This window comes from Myotis davidii, unplaced genomic scaffold (genome assembly GCF_000327345.1).
Source record: "Myotis davidii unplaced genomic scaffold, ASM32734v1 scaffold812, whole genome shotgun sequence".
NCBI lineage: Eukaryota > Metazoa > Chordata > Mammalia > Chiroptera > Vespertilionidae > Myotis > Myotis davidii.
The window spans coordinates 3,274,038-3,291,106 of NW_006284238.1; the positions used below are offsets into that span (position 1 = coordinate 3,274,038).

At 40.7% G+C, this 17,069-nt stretch overlaps 1 long non-coding RNA gene across 1 annotated transcript in view; it reads right to left on the reverse strand.

Annotated features, from left to right (window-relative positions):
* The window catches only part of LOC107184210, an 18,875-nt gene extending 1,817 nt beyond the window's left edge, over positions 1-17,058 (reverse strand). The window contains exons 1-2 of the long non-coding RNA XR_001515032.1: positions 16,563-17,058; positions 5,568-5,698 (exon numbers count right to left, since the gene is read on the reverse strand). This is a non-coding gene — a long non-coding RNA (uncharacterized LOC107184210). The remainder of the gene's footprint in view (positions 1-5,567; positions 5,699-16,562) is intronic.
* Between the last annotated feature and the right edge of the window lie 11 nt (positions 17,059-17,069).

Here is a 17,069-nt window from a genome sequence, read left to right on the forward strand (position 1 = left end):
GGCGCAGTGCTGACGATGGCGGCCTCGGCATCTGGGTCCTTCCCTTCGACCCAGCGACTGTCGCCTCCTCTCCGGCCTGGCTCTGATTGGCCTGGCCCCAATTGGTCCTGATCGCCAGCCAGGCTTAGGGACCCCACGCCATGCATGAATGTCATGCACTGGGCCTCTAGTATGTATACATATACATACATACACACATATCTTACATACATATCTTCTAAATTTGTTTATAACCTTTAATCAGGAGAATAATGATGTGAGTGTAAAATGATATAAGAAGGTTAACGGATAGGTATAATAGAACGATAAACGTCACTTTATTAGGGAAGGTTGCTCATTTTAGAAAGATAAAGTATCTTGAAATGTTATATTCAAAGAGAAACAGTGTTTGAAGTAGGGAGTAGAATTCCTGTTTGTGGGAAGGCTTTGCTGCAAACATTTCCATTCTCCTTTGTGTCCCTCTTAGGCTGCCCTTTGCCATCTTCTCAATCAGTAAAATGTTCAGTGGGTGGCTGCCTTGTACCATGCGCCAAGGGGACTGTATGAGCTGATGCAGTGAGTCCAAAATCAAACCTTTGAGTTTCACTGTTTAAGTCAATGTGCTCTACAATGTTTTTTATATTCTTTGTGGCCCCTTAGCCCCATTAGAAAACTGTATGAGTGAGGGTGGGAGACAGGGAGATGGCTCCTAGAATCAGTAACTGCTTTACTGAGAAGTTTGCATGAAAGGCAGCAGTAAAAGTCAATCACCAGCTCTGATATTTATAGTGAGAGTGAGGAAAGAAAGAAAAGAAAGCCATGAAATGCTATTAGGAAGTCAGGGAAATAGAGAGAGCTACTCAATATAACTCCTACCTTACTACCTGTCTTTCATTTAAAACAAAGTTTTGGTGTTTGTTTGTTTTTGTATGAAGTATATGTGGGGTCTTTTTTAAGGAAATGGAAACAGGAAACGGTGCTCCTTCTGATCAATGGTGTATGGCAAGATACTATATCCTTTTGATAAAATAAATTAAAATGAACTAACCACAAATGCAGGAAGATGAGATCTAAAAATCAAGATGTTTCCTTTTTTCTCCCCTTGCTTCTTTATGTCAGAAATTGGGGACTCATGCTAAATTTCAAATAATCTACTAGGTCCTAATAACCAACTGTTGCACATTTTGCAAACTGAGATGCATTATATAAAACATTATATGTAATACATTTGTGTATGTTCAAAGTGGGGCTTTTAGATAAAACAGGGTGAAATTTTGACATCAAAAGGTCTTGAGATAACCATAATAATGGGAATGACCACTGGGGTAAGAGTATCCTTCTTTTATACTGAGTTATAAAATTGCTATTTTGGACATTTTTATTTTTTAAAAAATGGAAATTTTGCTTAATTTCCATTTATCCTATTCTAAGTCTACCAACCCTGCAAAGCAGAGGCATGATTGATCTTAAAATGTCAATCTCTCACCTAAGGAGAGGAAGAAAAGATTTATTTAAAGAATAAAATGTCATAGGGGTTCTTAGGAGAAAAGCTCCTGGGTTTGGATTTTCTTTGACTGCCACGCTTCCAAATGAGTCATTTTTCCCTGTCCATCCATCTTGTAGCTGCTTCTTAGCTGTGAGTGCAGGCATGTAGACTGGCAAATGCTTCAATGTTTTACACTCCTTTCTGGCAGTTCATTTTCCTGGGCACTGACTTTCAGTAAAGAGTTCTTAGTACTCCTCCCCTTAGTACTCCTCAGGACTTAGGGGAGGTGATATAATTCTACTCCTGGATACACCCATGCCAATGAAAATGCATCCACTAGGCTGGGGTTGGGGGTGCTGGAGCTGAAATTCAATGTCTTTGGTTTAGTCCTAGGGGATCAAAGAAGCAAATGAAATGCAGGATTTGTAGCAGTCACCTAAGTAGAGTTTAAACTATGAGTGTGTACAGAAAACATGAATGGATTCATCAGAGAGTCCAAAGAGTTCTCAGTACCTATATGCATTCTGCACATTAAAGGTTTAACGTATACATTATGCTGTATGTCTACCTGCATGGCATATAGTGGGCATTTGATAATTATATGTTAAAATAATCTAGTGTTAAAATTAGAGAAAATCTCCCACTGATTTAGAGGTGAAGAGAAACTTTTATTGTTTATGAAATTTAATCTATTTTATGACCCTTTAACTAAAAATAAACAAACACAAAATGAGTTTAAATACACTTTGTATGAGGTATATGTGGGGTCTTTTTTAAGAAAATGGAAACAGGAAACGGAGATATCTAAATTATCTCCTGTTTCAAAAAGAATCTTACTCAAGTCACCCTAGATAATTAATAAATTAATAAATTCTATTTCTAAAGACCTTAAGATGGAAAATGGTTGTATATAAAATCCAGTGTTTGGTGCCTTAGCTTTCTTTGTGTGAGAGTAAATAATTCCTGTTCTTCAAGTTTTCTGTATTTTCCAGATAATGGGCAAGATTACTGGTAATGGCACATGTTGCCATTGCACCGGACTAGCTATAACAACCTCTAGTCATCCTAACAGCCTAAAAAACTTGGTCCCCCTCCTCATCCTTCAAGTCACTACAGAGGAGCAGAAGGCAGAGAGGAGTGTCCTGTCATTGCAGAAAACCAAACTAAGGAAGAACCACTCCAAAGACAGGAATTTGTGGTCTGCTCTCCCTTTTAGGGAGCCTGAGCAATGAGTCAGTCTCTCCAAGGACTACCAGGCTGCCAGGACTGAAAAACTTTTATTTTCCTTCATAAAGGTAGGGAGGGACTGAGGGCAGAGGTGAGAAGACAGCTGCAGTTGGCCATTCCAAAACATTTGGAGAGCATGACCCCAAGAAAGTGAAAAAGGGAAGGGACCCTATTTTGGCTGAAATGTTTCATTTTCAACAAATCCATATGTTGAAATCCCACTGGTATTAGGACCTAGGACCTCTGGAAGGTCATAAGGGTGGTGTCTTTGTGAATGGATTAGTGCTCAGAAAGAGAGACCCCAGAGAGCTCCCTAGTCCCTTCCACCATGTGAAGAGGAGGAAGTCTGCAAACTGAAAGAGGGCTCTCACCTGACCATGGTGGCACCTTGATCTCTAATTTCCAGATCTGTGAGCAGTAGTTTCTGTTTATAAACTGCCCAATCTATAGTACCCTATATAATAAAAGCCTAATATACAAATCAACTGAATGGTGGAACGACCAGTTGCTATGACGTGCACTGACCACCAGGGGGCATACGCTCAATGCAGGAGCTACCCCCAGCCTTCAGGCCCCAGGCCAGCCAAGGAGGGTGCCATCAGGGGCCCCCTCGATTGCCCCGTCGGTCGCCCCACAGAGGGAGGCGACCAGCAGCGGTGGTGGGGGACGGGGCTGGCCAGCACCCCCCGCACTCCTCCCTGATTGCCCTGCCAGTCGCCTCTGGAGGCGTGGGGGGGGGGGCAGGGCTAGTGAGTGGGCAGTGCCAGGCCAGCCAAGGAGGGTGTCAGCAGGGCCCCCGTGCTCCCCCATCACCCCACAGATCAGCCCTGGTCACCGGCCAGGCTTAGGGACCCTACCAATGCATGAATTTTGTGCACCGGGCCTCTAGTATTGTTATAATAGCCTGTACTAAGACAGGGCCAAACAAATAATATTCCCAGTTATTTCTCTGAATAATAAGTCTACCTGAAAGCCACCTATTCCTAGTTTCCAGATATTGCAAGATTCATTCACTTATTTATTCATTCAACAAACAGGGCAGCTCAGACCTATATTATGGATTGGCTTCGTAAATATATCTGCTTCTTACAGAGAATTAGCAAGAAACTGAATGTGAATTTGGACTGTTCTAAATAATTTCTGTAGGTTACACAGTGGCAAGCTTATAATTTAAACATACCAAAGCAAATGGAATATTCTTTTAAAAACCTTATATTATTTAAAAGGCTCAGCTATGTTTAAATTGAAGAGATAACTTAGCATCAGGGTCTGAATATACCAGAACTGCTATGTCTTAGTAAATTGACTTCCTGAGGGTCTGCACAGTATAGATGAAACAGAAAATGCACAGGCCTTTGGTTCTGCAATGGCTTTAGGGAAATACTCTAATTTATTTGGGATTTGCCAAAAAATAGCTTACCCTTTCAGTTATGTCTCATTTTATGTTTTTTAATTTTGAATACATTTTATTGATTCTTGTTGATCATTTTTCTATGACACACTGAGAAAAGTAAATTAACTGTTTCTGAATTTTTTCTCTAAACACCTTCCATAAAATTTAGCTATATTGTATATTTCATTTGTACAGTTCTTGGTTGCCATTTTACCTTCTTTGTTTCAGTGACCATTAGAGGGGAAAAAGGGTTCCCACCCATTCCTTATTTGGTATCTATATCCCTGTAAGTGAAGATATTGGTTTTATCCACAAACTGCTGTAGTCAGATTGTTCCAGAAATATGAATTCATTACTGCAGAACTAATGTAATGTTGTTACCAGAAACCAGAGAATTAAATCCAGGATGCAGCGCACTGCCTTTAAGAGAAAGTGCTTGGGATTTGTATCTGAATGATGGTGGTATATGAAGGTGTGTGAGGGACGGTGGGACTGAGAGACAGAGAAACCCTCACCACAGCACATGGAAGTTTCTCCTTAGGAGAGCCTAGTGGCTCATTGTGCCTGTCAAGTAGGCTAATGTCCCTGTAAATTTCCTCTGACAGCAGCAGCACCAGAAAACAACACAACCAAACTGTAGAAGACTAAAGGCTCAGTGCTTGCAAGGGTTATTAAAATAAAACAGAGTAAAAAAAAAAATACAAGGCTTTGAAAATAAACAAAGGCTGGGAAGAAATGAGATCACTTTCTAAGAAAAAAAAGCATTTATCATTATAGGCCAAGAAAATGTTTCTCACAAAGCCATTATTTACGTGTTATTTGGCAGTCTCAGTTCAAGGTCAAAAATATCAGAGGGCAAAAAGAATATGATTCAAGATTTAAGATTAGTCATGACTGGCTCTGTAATTGCATAAATATTAAATATGTAGAAATAATTGTAAGCACATTATCTCCACATCTCCACATGTTGCTTTAATTTTTAATGTAATCTTTTATCCGCCTTTCCCTCAGCTGGCTGTGCGTTTGTGATTTGCATAGCTAGAATGATCCAGTGCCATCAATTTAGTAATGAAGTCACTCATTGAGCAGGATAGATTTCTAAAGATTATACAAAGCTGTAGGAGAGAAGAGTGTGGAAATGAAATTTTATGTTTTAGGGAAATGGGAAGTTTATTTTAGAGCACATTTTCTCATTGTAAATTTAATACGGCCACTTTAAAATAAATTTGAAAAGCAGAAGTGGGAAAATAAGTACCCATATTTTCATCATCCTAACTTACTGTGTTTTATATTCTAGTCTTTTATACCTATGCATATGTATTTTTAACATAGCTGTAATCACAATTATATGTGTGTATCATTTTGCATCCTGTTTGTTCTCTTATTAATATAACTATATTAATGACTTATTAATATAGATATATAACATAACCTTTATGACTGTAAAATAATAATAAAAAGAAGGGAGCACAATTTACTTACTAAGTTTCTGGTGACTAGCAGAGCAGAGTGGTTACGCTCCTGAAATTGGAGCCAGATGGATCAAATACAAGCTCTGCTACCCAACTGTAGATTTGGGCAACTTGGGAAAGGTTGGGCCGCAGTTTCCTCACCTATAAAGTAACAATAACAAAAGTGTCTCTATTAGAGTGCTCTTGTGGGAGTTAAAGGAAATTATCCATGGAAAACATTTAGCCTGGCTCTGTCACATAGTAAGTACTAAAACTAAGTGCTATTGAAAAAAGTCATATACATTAGATTGGGTTTTTAACATTTCTTTATAAAAGAAAGCTTAAGTCCTTCAAAAATGTGAGTTTCTTAAGGAGTTCCCATCACTTAAGAAGTTCCCACTTGGTTTTTCCCGGTAACAACTCTTGGCATCCACCACTAACCAAACATTAGTTCAAATGTAAATATGCTTCCCTAAAAATATATCTTAGTTTTGTCTGTTATTGAATTTGATATAAGTGGAATCACATGCACACATGCATGCACATGTGCACATGGTATCACTCTGTATTAAGAGGCATGCAATCTAAGGCTTGGTTTTGTTGTGATGAAAAAGCTTTGGGGGGCAAGCATTTGAGATCTTGCTTCCCAGCATGTTGTCAATATGACTCAAATAAATTATTATAAAAGTTAAAAAAATTAAAAGAAAAGGCTTTGGACAGGAAGTCAGAAAACCTGGGTTTTAGTCCAGTTTCCATGAGACCTTGGGTAAATCTTTTTGCCTCTTTGGGGCCTCCATGTAAAATGTCTGGGTGTGTTAAGTGTCTTTGAAGCTTTAGATTACTAAATTGTTAAGTCCTTCTTTTTGATTAACATGAAAAATCAGAGAAAAAGAGAATCCAGAGAAAGTTCTGGGGCCTGCTGGAATATGCCTCCCTTTCCCAAAAAATCATGTCAATAATCATGTCAGCAAACAAAGGGCTATAGAAAAATGAAAGTAATGATACTACATTACAACCGATTTTCCTGTTTCTGATACATACACATTTAGATATATTATTGGCTTTATTATGTATGTAGAGCATATTTTTCCTCGGATAAATCATAGCCACAAAGATTTTAATGTCAGTTTTGAACATTTTATAACCTTCTGTATTATATTTACAATATTCTGTATAAGTATTGGTATTTATCCCATACTGTTCCTGGTAAGTATTGCAGGTTGTCTTACTCAATGTCCATTCTACCCTCTTCTTATGGTGACTTCATAATGCAGACCTTACAGTGGTTCTCAACCTGTAGGTTGTGAACAATGAAAATACATCCTGTATATCAGATATTTACATTATAATTCATAAAAGTAGCAAAATTACAGTTATAAAGTAGCAATGAAAATAATTTTATGGTTGGGGGTCACCACAACATGAGGAACTGTATTAAAGGGTCGTGGCATTAGGAAGGTTGAGAACCACTTCTAGTCACTAGAGGCTTAAAACATTCCCTGGACACCTTTGCACCTAGAGCTATGGATTTGAATTAGCTTTATCAATTAGATATACTCATGTAAGATTTAGAAAACATAAAAGAAGTTTTCCTCCTGACCACTTTTGGCTGTACAGTGGGGCCTTGACTTACGAGTTTAATTCGTTCCATGACGGAGCTCGTAACTCAAATTACTCATATGTCAAATCAACAGTGAACGAATGAAACATGTGATGTTGTGGCATTCACTGTGACGTTCGTTGCGCCAACTAGTGGTGGGGTATCTGAAGCTGGCTCGTAACCCAAATTTTAGCTCTCAACTCAAAAAATCGTCCGAGAGACGGCTTGTATCTCGAAAAACTCGTTAGTCGGGACACTCGTAAATCAAGGCCCCAATGTATTTCTTTTATAATAAAGTTCATCTGAATATTTTTCTGCATGGTATTCCATGGTTCATTATTTAACCCCTGGAAAACAGTAAGCAGTTGTAGCAGTTGCGACAGCAGTAGCTTTTTGATTCCACCTTCTATCATGAGGTTAAATTATTGAATCCCATGTTCCAGTAGTCCTCAGCTCTATTGATACACCAACTCTGTACTGAACTGGTATCATTGATTCTTGGAGGGTCAGATTGTAACTCACTTCTTCAATCCTGACATGGATTTTTATAAGTACCCTCTATTTAATACTTTCATACTTAAAATACCTAAAATTGTTTCTGTTTGTTTATTCTGAACCATGACTCTTACACATCCTAAATGTTATTTTGAAAAACCCATTCACTGTAACACAGGAATAAAATACCATAACTTTAGAATGTTGTAGCAGGGAGAGAAGGAGTTTTGAAGCCAGAAAAAGAAAGCTATACCATTTAATAGCTATGTATCCTAAAGCAAGTTATTTAACCTCTATGTACCTAAATTTCCTTACATGCAAAGTAAATATTAATATATTGATCTTGTAGAGTTGTGAGAATTAAATGAGGCAACACAAGTAAATTATCTAGATTAGACTGGTCAGTCAATAGCGTTCATTTCTTTCTATACCCATATTGTACTTCCTTTAGTGACTGAAATGATTAATAAAATAATTTTGGGGAAAATTCTCTTTCAAGGACTTATATAAGAAAACAACAACCTTATAGGAATAAAATATTTAATGCTGATTCACAAAGATAAGAGGAGTAACTTAAAATGCAGCTTGAGAGCAGACTTCTGTTATGAGCCAGTGTAACCCGTTCTGAGTACTACCAATTCACCACACCTGGTGGTTCAAGATCCAGATAGTCATTAATTCATTCAACAAATATTTATTAAGCCTCCGCATTGCTAGACACTACTTTACTCATTAAGATACAGCAGTGAATTAAAAAGTCCCTGACTTCCAGGAGCTTGAATTATATTGGGAGAAACAGACATAATCCTATATAATAAAGAGGTAATAATCAAATTGACCATCACGCCCTCACACAAGATGGCCATGCCCATGTTGTCACAAGATGGCCGCTACAAGATGGCCAGCAGGGGAGGGCAGTTGGGGGTGACCGGGCCTGCAGGGGAGGGAGGGCAGTTGCGGGGGACCAGGCCTGCTGGGGAGGGCAGTTAGAGGCAACCAGGCTGGCAGGGGAGGGCTGTTGGGGGCAATTGGGCTGGCAGAGGAGTAGTTAGGCTTCGATCAGGCTGGCAGGGAAGTGGTTAGGGGCAATCAGGCAGGCAGGCAGGCAGGTGAGCAGTTGGGAGCCAGCAGTCCCGGATTGTGAGAGGGATGTCTGACTTAAGGTGGTGAACCGGCAGTCAGACATCTCCTGAGGGGTTCCAGATTGGAGAGAGTGAAGGCTGGGCTGAGGGACACCCCTCCTCCACAGCCAGTGCACGAATTTCATGTACCAGGCCTCTAGTAAATCAATAATTTCAAATAATGAGAACCATAAAGAAAAGGCATACTTCCTTCTTCAGCTCTCTTTCTCTTACCTTCTCAGCAGTTTCTTATGTTACTTGACTCATCCTATGCATGGCAATGTCAAGATTCTCTTATGTAGGTGAGTAGTTTCAGGATTTGTGAATAGTCTGGGGCTTATTACTGTTTCATGGATGCAAGCAGAAGACATAACATGCCTAGATTAGAGACAATGAAGCATGTAAAAGCAGCATAAGCATGATGTTGATACTAGTTTCCCATATCCCCCAAATCCCATTGATTCTAAGAAAAGAAGTCCAGGTGGGTGCTGCATATACAGTGCATTTCTGTCATAGACAAGAAATACTAAATTTCGGGAACGTACTGCTTTTATAGTGTTTGTTAACCAAGCCTACTCTTTGTTTGGGAGAAGATACTACTTGGTTGCTCAAGGTTGCTCATTGCAAATGCAACCGTCAGAAAGAACATGAGTAATGAGTATTTAACACCTTGCATTCTTAGCATACCCAGAGAAATGTGTACAAATACTCAGGGCCCTTGGTAGACCACATTTTCAAATAGGTAGAGTGGAGAAAATGTTTGAACTTTCCATCTTTTATAGTTTATTCAATCATAATTATAAAATTTTGTAAAGTTCTTAGGACTTTGTCCATACCCCTTTCCAACTTTTCAATTGTTACCAAATATAACCTGACACTCTTATATAGATCCTCTCATCACTAAAAGTATGGAGCTAGACCTCTGCCTTATAGAAACCTCACCGCAGGCTCTCTTCCTGTTCAAGATTAAAGTGAGTGCTTATTCTAACAAACCTCCATGTATTTATGTGGGTAGGGAAAAGGACACAGTATGATATTTTCCCAGCCCTGGGCACTTCTTGCGTGAATGAGGCCTTCCTGGATCATCCTCACATCCACTTTTCTTGGGACGCTCAAGCCATATACAGCTGTCTCCTTCACCTTTATAAGCATAGAAAAATCATTCTTCCTTGTCCCTTGTCTATCGAGTTATCTAGCCACTCATGTAATAAATTTCACTTTGCCTCAGAGGTGAGGCCTGGGGGAGATATAGTGATGGGGATTAATAGCTCTGGTGGAGAGAATCACTCTGGGAAAGAGAGGAAGAGGGCAAGCACACAGTTCTTATTTACTAGTACTGTGAGGTAATAAGTAAGAAATCTTCTTCTGAACCAGAACACCTCATGGATAAAATGAATAAAGATGAAGATTGAAAACACAACACTAGGCAACTGAAAAGTGTGATAACATAAATATTTCCAGACCATGAGATAGTTATAAAAAATACCTGGTAATATTTAAAGAGATATCATGTTTGAGTTTCCTTGTGTGGAATGAGAAGTAATTTGCTGGTGGACAAGACAGCTGGAACACATTCCAAACATAAGTAATTATACCAAGGATCAGGGGTGCACCTTTGTTCAAGTTTTTATAAAATTGGCCCTTCCTTCAAAGTAATTTACTTCCATATGCCACAAAATTATCATATTATATTGATTTCATTAGAATAAGACACTTTACTGCCATATTCTAGAAAATAGTTCTAATAACTATACAAATTGACCTCGAGGAGATGTTCAAAGTGCAGTCTATACAACCATACACAGACACTCTATCTGCTTGGCTCATTACAGAGAAAGCAAGTTATTCAGCATAACTAGAGTGAAGATTATGTATGAAAGAGTGGTAGGAAACAAAGACTACATAAAAAGACAGAGGTCAAAACGTGAAGAAACTTAGGGTCCATAATAATGTGATTAGAATAAAACCTGGGTGCTGGGAAACTATTGATGGGTTTTAGGCAAGAACATGTGATAGACATTTTAAAAATATCACAAACATGGACTATTGGAAGAGTGGTGACAGTAGGACAAGATTAGTCAGCAGACCTAGTAAAGATATACCAGACGATAATGGGAACTGAAAGGATGGAGAGAAGGTTGATTTCTTCTGTCTCAGAGGGGAAGGAGGTCTTCTTCTTTTCCACAGTGATTCTCTCCATCAGAACTATTGTTCCCTTCACTCTATCTTCTCTACCACCTTGATCTTTCACTTAACTTTTCTTTTTCTTGTGTCTCCAATCTCCCTCTCACTCCTTACTCCATTCCTGCACCTTTTGGTTGCCCTAATATGTCAAAGTTTCACTTCTGCTCACTCCTACTTTTTGGCATGAGTATTTCCCTCTAAGTTAGAATGGCTTTATTCACCCTTCAGATTAGGATAATCTTACCCTTTCTAACTAATAGGTGGTCAAGCAGCCTCTAAGCAGCACTGTGGTGGCTAGCACAGCCACACGGATCACTACTGAGTTGCTATGTTGGTTTGCCACAGTTGCAGAGATTCAGCCAGTAGGGTGGTAACAGGCTCAACTGGATTCAGACAATTACTACTTATACAACAAAAATAATATCAGCATGGTGTCACTTCCCCACATCTCTGGCCCCATAAGATGATCTAACTGGAGGGACCTGAGGACAGAGACAGGAGTAATGGGTTAATCTACTGAGAAGTCATCTAAACTAAAGCCAGACAATTTCTAGATTTACATAAAAGCTTGTAGCTGTGCCCTAACCGGTTTGGCTCAGTGGATAGAGCGTCAGCCTTCGGACTCAAGGGACCCAGGTTCGATTCTGGTCAAGGGCATGTTCCTTGGTTGCAGGCACATCCCCAGTAGGGAGTGTGCAGGAGGCAGCTGATTGATGTTTCTCTCTCATCGATGTTTCTAACTCTTATCCCTCTCCCTTCCTCTCTGTAAAAAATCAATAAAGATTATTTTTTAAAAAAAAGCTTGTAGCTGTATTTGAGGGGCAGCGGGGGTGGAGTAAGATGGAAAGTCCTGTGCTCAACTGATACTAAGGAGATGGATGAGAATAAATTTTATGTTAGTCTTCTGCAATAAAGCTTCTCACAAGAAGCTTATCTCTCCCTGGTCAAGGAGAAATCGCAGGGCATTCCAACAAGACTCTGGTCAGACTTCTCTGTCTGGCCTCTGTTAAGACATGTATAGTTATGTGGTGGCTGTCTCTCAGTAACTCTACCCCTTGACTTTCCATATATCCAAGTAACAATTATTTCCTGGAGTTCAAGTTACCCATTAGATTATCTAATTAATTGTACTGATTAATTATAGGGGCTTGGATCAAGTCTTTTCTGTTTGTCTTAAGCCACGTCAAATGAGAGTGACTATGACTGTGACTCCTGGCAAGATGATCAGGCCAACTTGAAGGATAAAAGGCTCCCCATCCAGAACCAAGCCAGCTAAGTATGTCTCAGGTGCTGCTGCGGTTGACCTTAGAGCAGTGATGGTGAACCTTTTGAGATGGGCGTTTCAGCATTTTGAAAAACCCTAACTTAACTCTGGTGCCATGTCACATGTAGAAATTTTTTGATATTTGCAACCATAGTAAAAGACTTATATTTTTGATATTTATTTTATATATTTAAATGCCATTGAACAGAAAAATCAACCAAAAAAATGAGTTCGCTATCACTGCCTTAGAGAGCCACGCTACTTTCTTTCTAAGGTAGGAAATAGATTGCTGTCTTCCCTGATTCATTAATATGAGTGCAGCAACAGGTTTTGGCATTTAAATATATTCTACCCTGACTGGCCAGCAGGAAGCCTGGCACAATGTGACTATGATTACTTGCATCAGAGAGTTTAGACCAGTGGTTCTCAACCTTGGCTGCACATTAGAATCACCTGGGAATCTTTTTAAAATCCTGATTTCTGGGCCTCATCCTCCGGAAATTCTGTTTCTTTGTTAGGGGGTGGGGCTACAACATTAATAACAAAGAAACAGAATTTCCAGAGGATGAGGCCCAGAAAATCAGGATTTTAAAAAGAATCCCAGGTGATTCTAATGTGCAGCCAAGGTTGAGAACCACTGATTTAGACTGTTTCGTTTGTCAGTCAAGTATAGGCCTGATGTCCACATAACAAATAGTACTCTATTAGGGGCATAAACTGTATTCGGAGTATTAAGTATCATTTATTACAAGGAGTAAGTCAATTTTGTGTCCCTGGTGATGGACAAACTCCTTGATCAGAACTAAATAATTTCTGCATAGCAGGCTGGAGTGCTTTGGAAGAAACAATCTGCCTATCAGAGCCAGTTAGCCTTGCCAGTATAGTACAATGGCCCCAGGTGAACTGTATTCTGCTAATAGATTTGTAGTGACTTCAGCAACAGCATTTTGCTGACATGGGGGTCAATGTTTGATTCTTCAGTGTTCAAAGGAACAGCTGTTAAGTTTTTGTTAGTAGGGTCAGAAGGGAGTGATAGATGCAGCAATCAATTAAATTCAGAGAGTAGCCATGATCTAAGAAAAGTTTGTTTTTTTCTTAGAAGGTAGAGAGAGACCATGGGGACTGACAATAATATTAGGCTAGTGGGACATATTAATGTCCAGAAAATTAAACTTGTTGTCATCTTGGGTGAAGGTCATCCACTTGTAAGGTCAACAGTCTTTAGTTTAAGATCTAAGGAGTAAGGACCCAAGTCCTAAAGACCTAGGATGTAGTTAATAATGGGGATTTATAGCTACTAAAGCATCCTGAGATGCCATGCCAGGCCAAGTGTCCTAAAGGTAAGAGCAAAAAGGAGAAAATAATTGTTCCCCCAACTCCTGACTTCACTGGGTTTAGGGTGCTCCTTTTCTATGATCTGGATTGTTGCTTCCCTAGCATAGCCACATGATTGGTATGAGCAATGTGTGGCAATTACTTCACTCTTCTTACCCATTTTCATCATTTCTAACCCACACCATTTGCTTGTATTCCTCTCTCAGTGGCCATTTCCTTATATAGTGTGTACCATCTTGAACTTATCCCATTCCTGAGGTGTGGGCTTTGCCAGGACCACTTAACAGCTGTCACATCATATTCATGATTACTATCTTCTGCCCTCTAGTTCAAATATATCTTACCAAGGCATCTAAAATCCTTGCTATTTCCTGCTCATCAGATTCAATCAGCACAATGTTGTCATTATGAACAACCAAAATGAACTGATGTGGTATTTTGTGGAATATCAGGACAATCAACATCTTTGTAGATGATATTAAGGAGAACTAATTATACCACTGAGGAAATACTGTGAAGGCACACTGTTGACCCCATTAGGTAAAATCCAACAGGTTCTTGTGGTTTTTATAAATAAGTATGAAGAAGATAGCATTAGCCAAGTCAACAGTAATATAACAATTGCCAGGTACTGTGTTCCAGTAAAAATACTGCATTTGAAACAGCAGCTGCAATTGGAATTACCTCCTGATTAAGTTTATAATAGTCCACAGTCACCTCCAAGATCTATATGTATTTTGCACTGGCCAAGCTGGTAAGTCTTTTATGGAGGCATTGATTGCTTCTGGTTTACTGTCTTGCAAGGAAGTGAAAGTTCCAGGAGCTTCCACTTAGCTCTTTCTATTGTAATGGACCTCAACCCATGGGTAAGAAAGCTAATGTTGGTGTATTGTCAGTTCTAGAACTGAGAAAATAACCACACCGTGGCTATGTGAATCAACTGAACTAACAGAACCTACTGTGAGCTGAACACGAGCGAAGAATTCATTTACATCCCCAGGAATTAGCATCAATTCAGAGCCAGTGCCTAGTAAACCTTAAAAATCTGTGTATTTCCTTGTCTGCAATGTACTGTCACTACTCTAGATCCTGTCATTCCCATTGAAATTAAGGAGCCCATCTCAGTAATTGCATCCTCTATAGTCATACATGGCCTACAGAGGGGAACATCACAGAAATTTTCAAAGGTGTGTATCTTTCCCTCCCTAATTTCTCATTCTTCAGTGAAGGGAATGTCTTATAGACCTTTGCATGGAACAGATGGGCAATGGGGATGCAGTTTGAATAGGATAAGTCCAGTATAACATTTCCCAAAGCCTTTGGATTCCCTGTTCCACATTATATCAGGAAGCTCTGATATCTCAACCTCACAAACTCCAGGTCATCATTGAGTCCAAGTTGCCTTCAATCAACCAAGCAAGCTAGTGGCTACAGGTAAAGCGTAATAAAAATGAAAAGCTTATAAATATTAACTATAACAGGGGGTTAGAGTAATGAGGCATTCACTAGTGAAAAAGAGAACCATAGAAAATATAGAAATAACAGTTACAAGGAGCTAACCTTAAAGTAATCTTTGAGCTGAGAGAGTTCCCCAAAAGAGAACTCCCCCAGGCCTCTCTCCCTCCCTCCCCAGGCTAAGAGCCAGCCTTCCTTGGAAAGAGAACAGCCTGGTTCACTGAATGGCAGAGAACTCACTAAGGCAGCAGTTCTCAACCTGTGGGTCGCGATGCCTTTGGGGGTCGAACGACCCTTTCACAGGGGTCGCCTAAGACCATCGGAAAACACATATATAATTACATATTGTTTTTGTGATTAATCACTATGCTTTAATTATGTTCAATTTGTAACAATGAAAATGCATCCTGCATATCAGATATTTACAGTACGATTCATAACAGTAGCAGAATTACAGTGATGAAGTAGCAACGAAAATAATTTTATGGTTGGGGGTCACCACAACATGAGGAACTGTATTAAAGGGTCGCGGCATTAGGAAGGTTGAGAACCACTGCACTAAGGTGTCACACCCGTAAACTTGTTGAAAAGCTGCCCTCTGGAGCTTGCTTCAAAGCCTGTCTCTAGCATGCCTGGAAAGCTCCTCATGGGGTAGTGTTGTAACAGTGGGAAATTATAAACCCCCATTCTTTTGACATTGCTTCTCTAAGTGCGGATTCTGACTAATACGTAGCTTATAGATAAACAGAATGTTTGAATCGGAATCTTAGGACCTAACTTCAGAAGGAACAGACTCTGACCTTCAGTCGTCCCAGCTCTAGGATAATCTGACCTTCAGTGGCAACTCCAGAATTACAGAAACCAGGAGGCGGCCCGCCAGACCGTCACTGGGCCAGTTTCAAGGCCCTGATCAGAATGGGCTGTGCTGGTCTGCTCACGGAGAGCTTTTCACCCCCCTTCCCTCCATCTCTGTTCTGTTTTCCCTTTCCCTCCTTATAAAAACCTCTGCCTGCACTGAGATGTTAGGCTGGCCTTTGAGATATGACCTTGACATCTCCTCAGGCAGCTGACACCTGAGCAAATTGCCTTACTTTTTCACGGGCGCCGGCTTTTGTGGCAACAGGTGGTTATGGAGTCTCACTTTGGTAAAGTGGTTCTCAACCTTCCTAATGCCGCGACCCTTTAATACAGTTCCGCATGTTGTGGTGACCCCCAATTTCATTGTTACAAATTGAACATAATCAAAGCATAGTGATTAATCACAAAACAATATGTAATTATATATTTGTTTTCCGATGGTCTTAGGCGACCCCTGTGAAAGGGTCGTTCGCCCCCCAAAGGGGTCGCGACCCACAGGTTGAGAACCGCTGCTAGACACTACAAAAGCACTCGAGCCGGGGACGCGGGAGGAAAGGGCTGTCTCGGCATAAGAGCAAGTCAGGTAGGCTGCAAGAGTTTGCCTACCAGTACACCAAACCCGGGTAGCACCCCCAGCCCCACTTCTTTCCTGTAATGTCTCCTCAGCACCCTCTACTGACACAGGTCAGCCCTTGCTGGCAAAGGGAAACTTACTTTCAAAGGCCCAGATGCATTTACACAGCACAGTCAAAAAAGGGTGAATTTGAAGGCAATACATTAACACCTGGCCTACGCGTCACTTCGCAGGCTTCCCGCACAGACCCTGTAGTCGCATGTCTACATCGGCCTGGCGCGTGCCCTGGCAGCCTGCTGCCCCTCGGGGTTCGCCAGGAAGGCACCAAAAGCAACGCAAGAAGAGATGAGTCTGCACAGAATTTGGAACTCATTTCTCCCCTTCTTTTCCTACAGCTCCAGAGCTCCTGTCCAAGGCTCGCCAGGGCCGGGTCTTCAAGGACGGGAAACCTGAACAGCGACAGGGCGCTGGGGAGACGGTTCAGCCCCCGTGGGACGTGGGCAGCGGGCGCGCCTGGAAGCCAGCCTCCGAGGGCCTCAACTCCAGCGGCGCTGCCTCGCAATGACGAGAGCTGCCCGAGGTCTCCCCACAGCCCCGGCGCAGGGCGGCAGGCGCGGGGCGGGCCCGGCGGGAGGCGGGCGGTGATT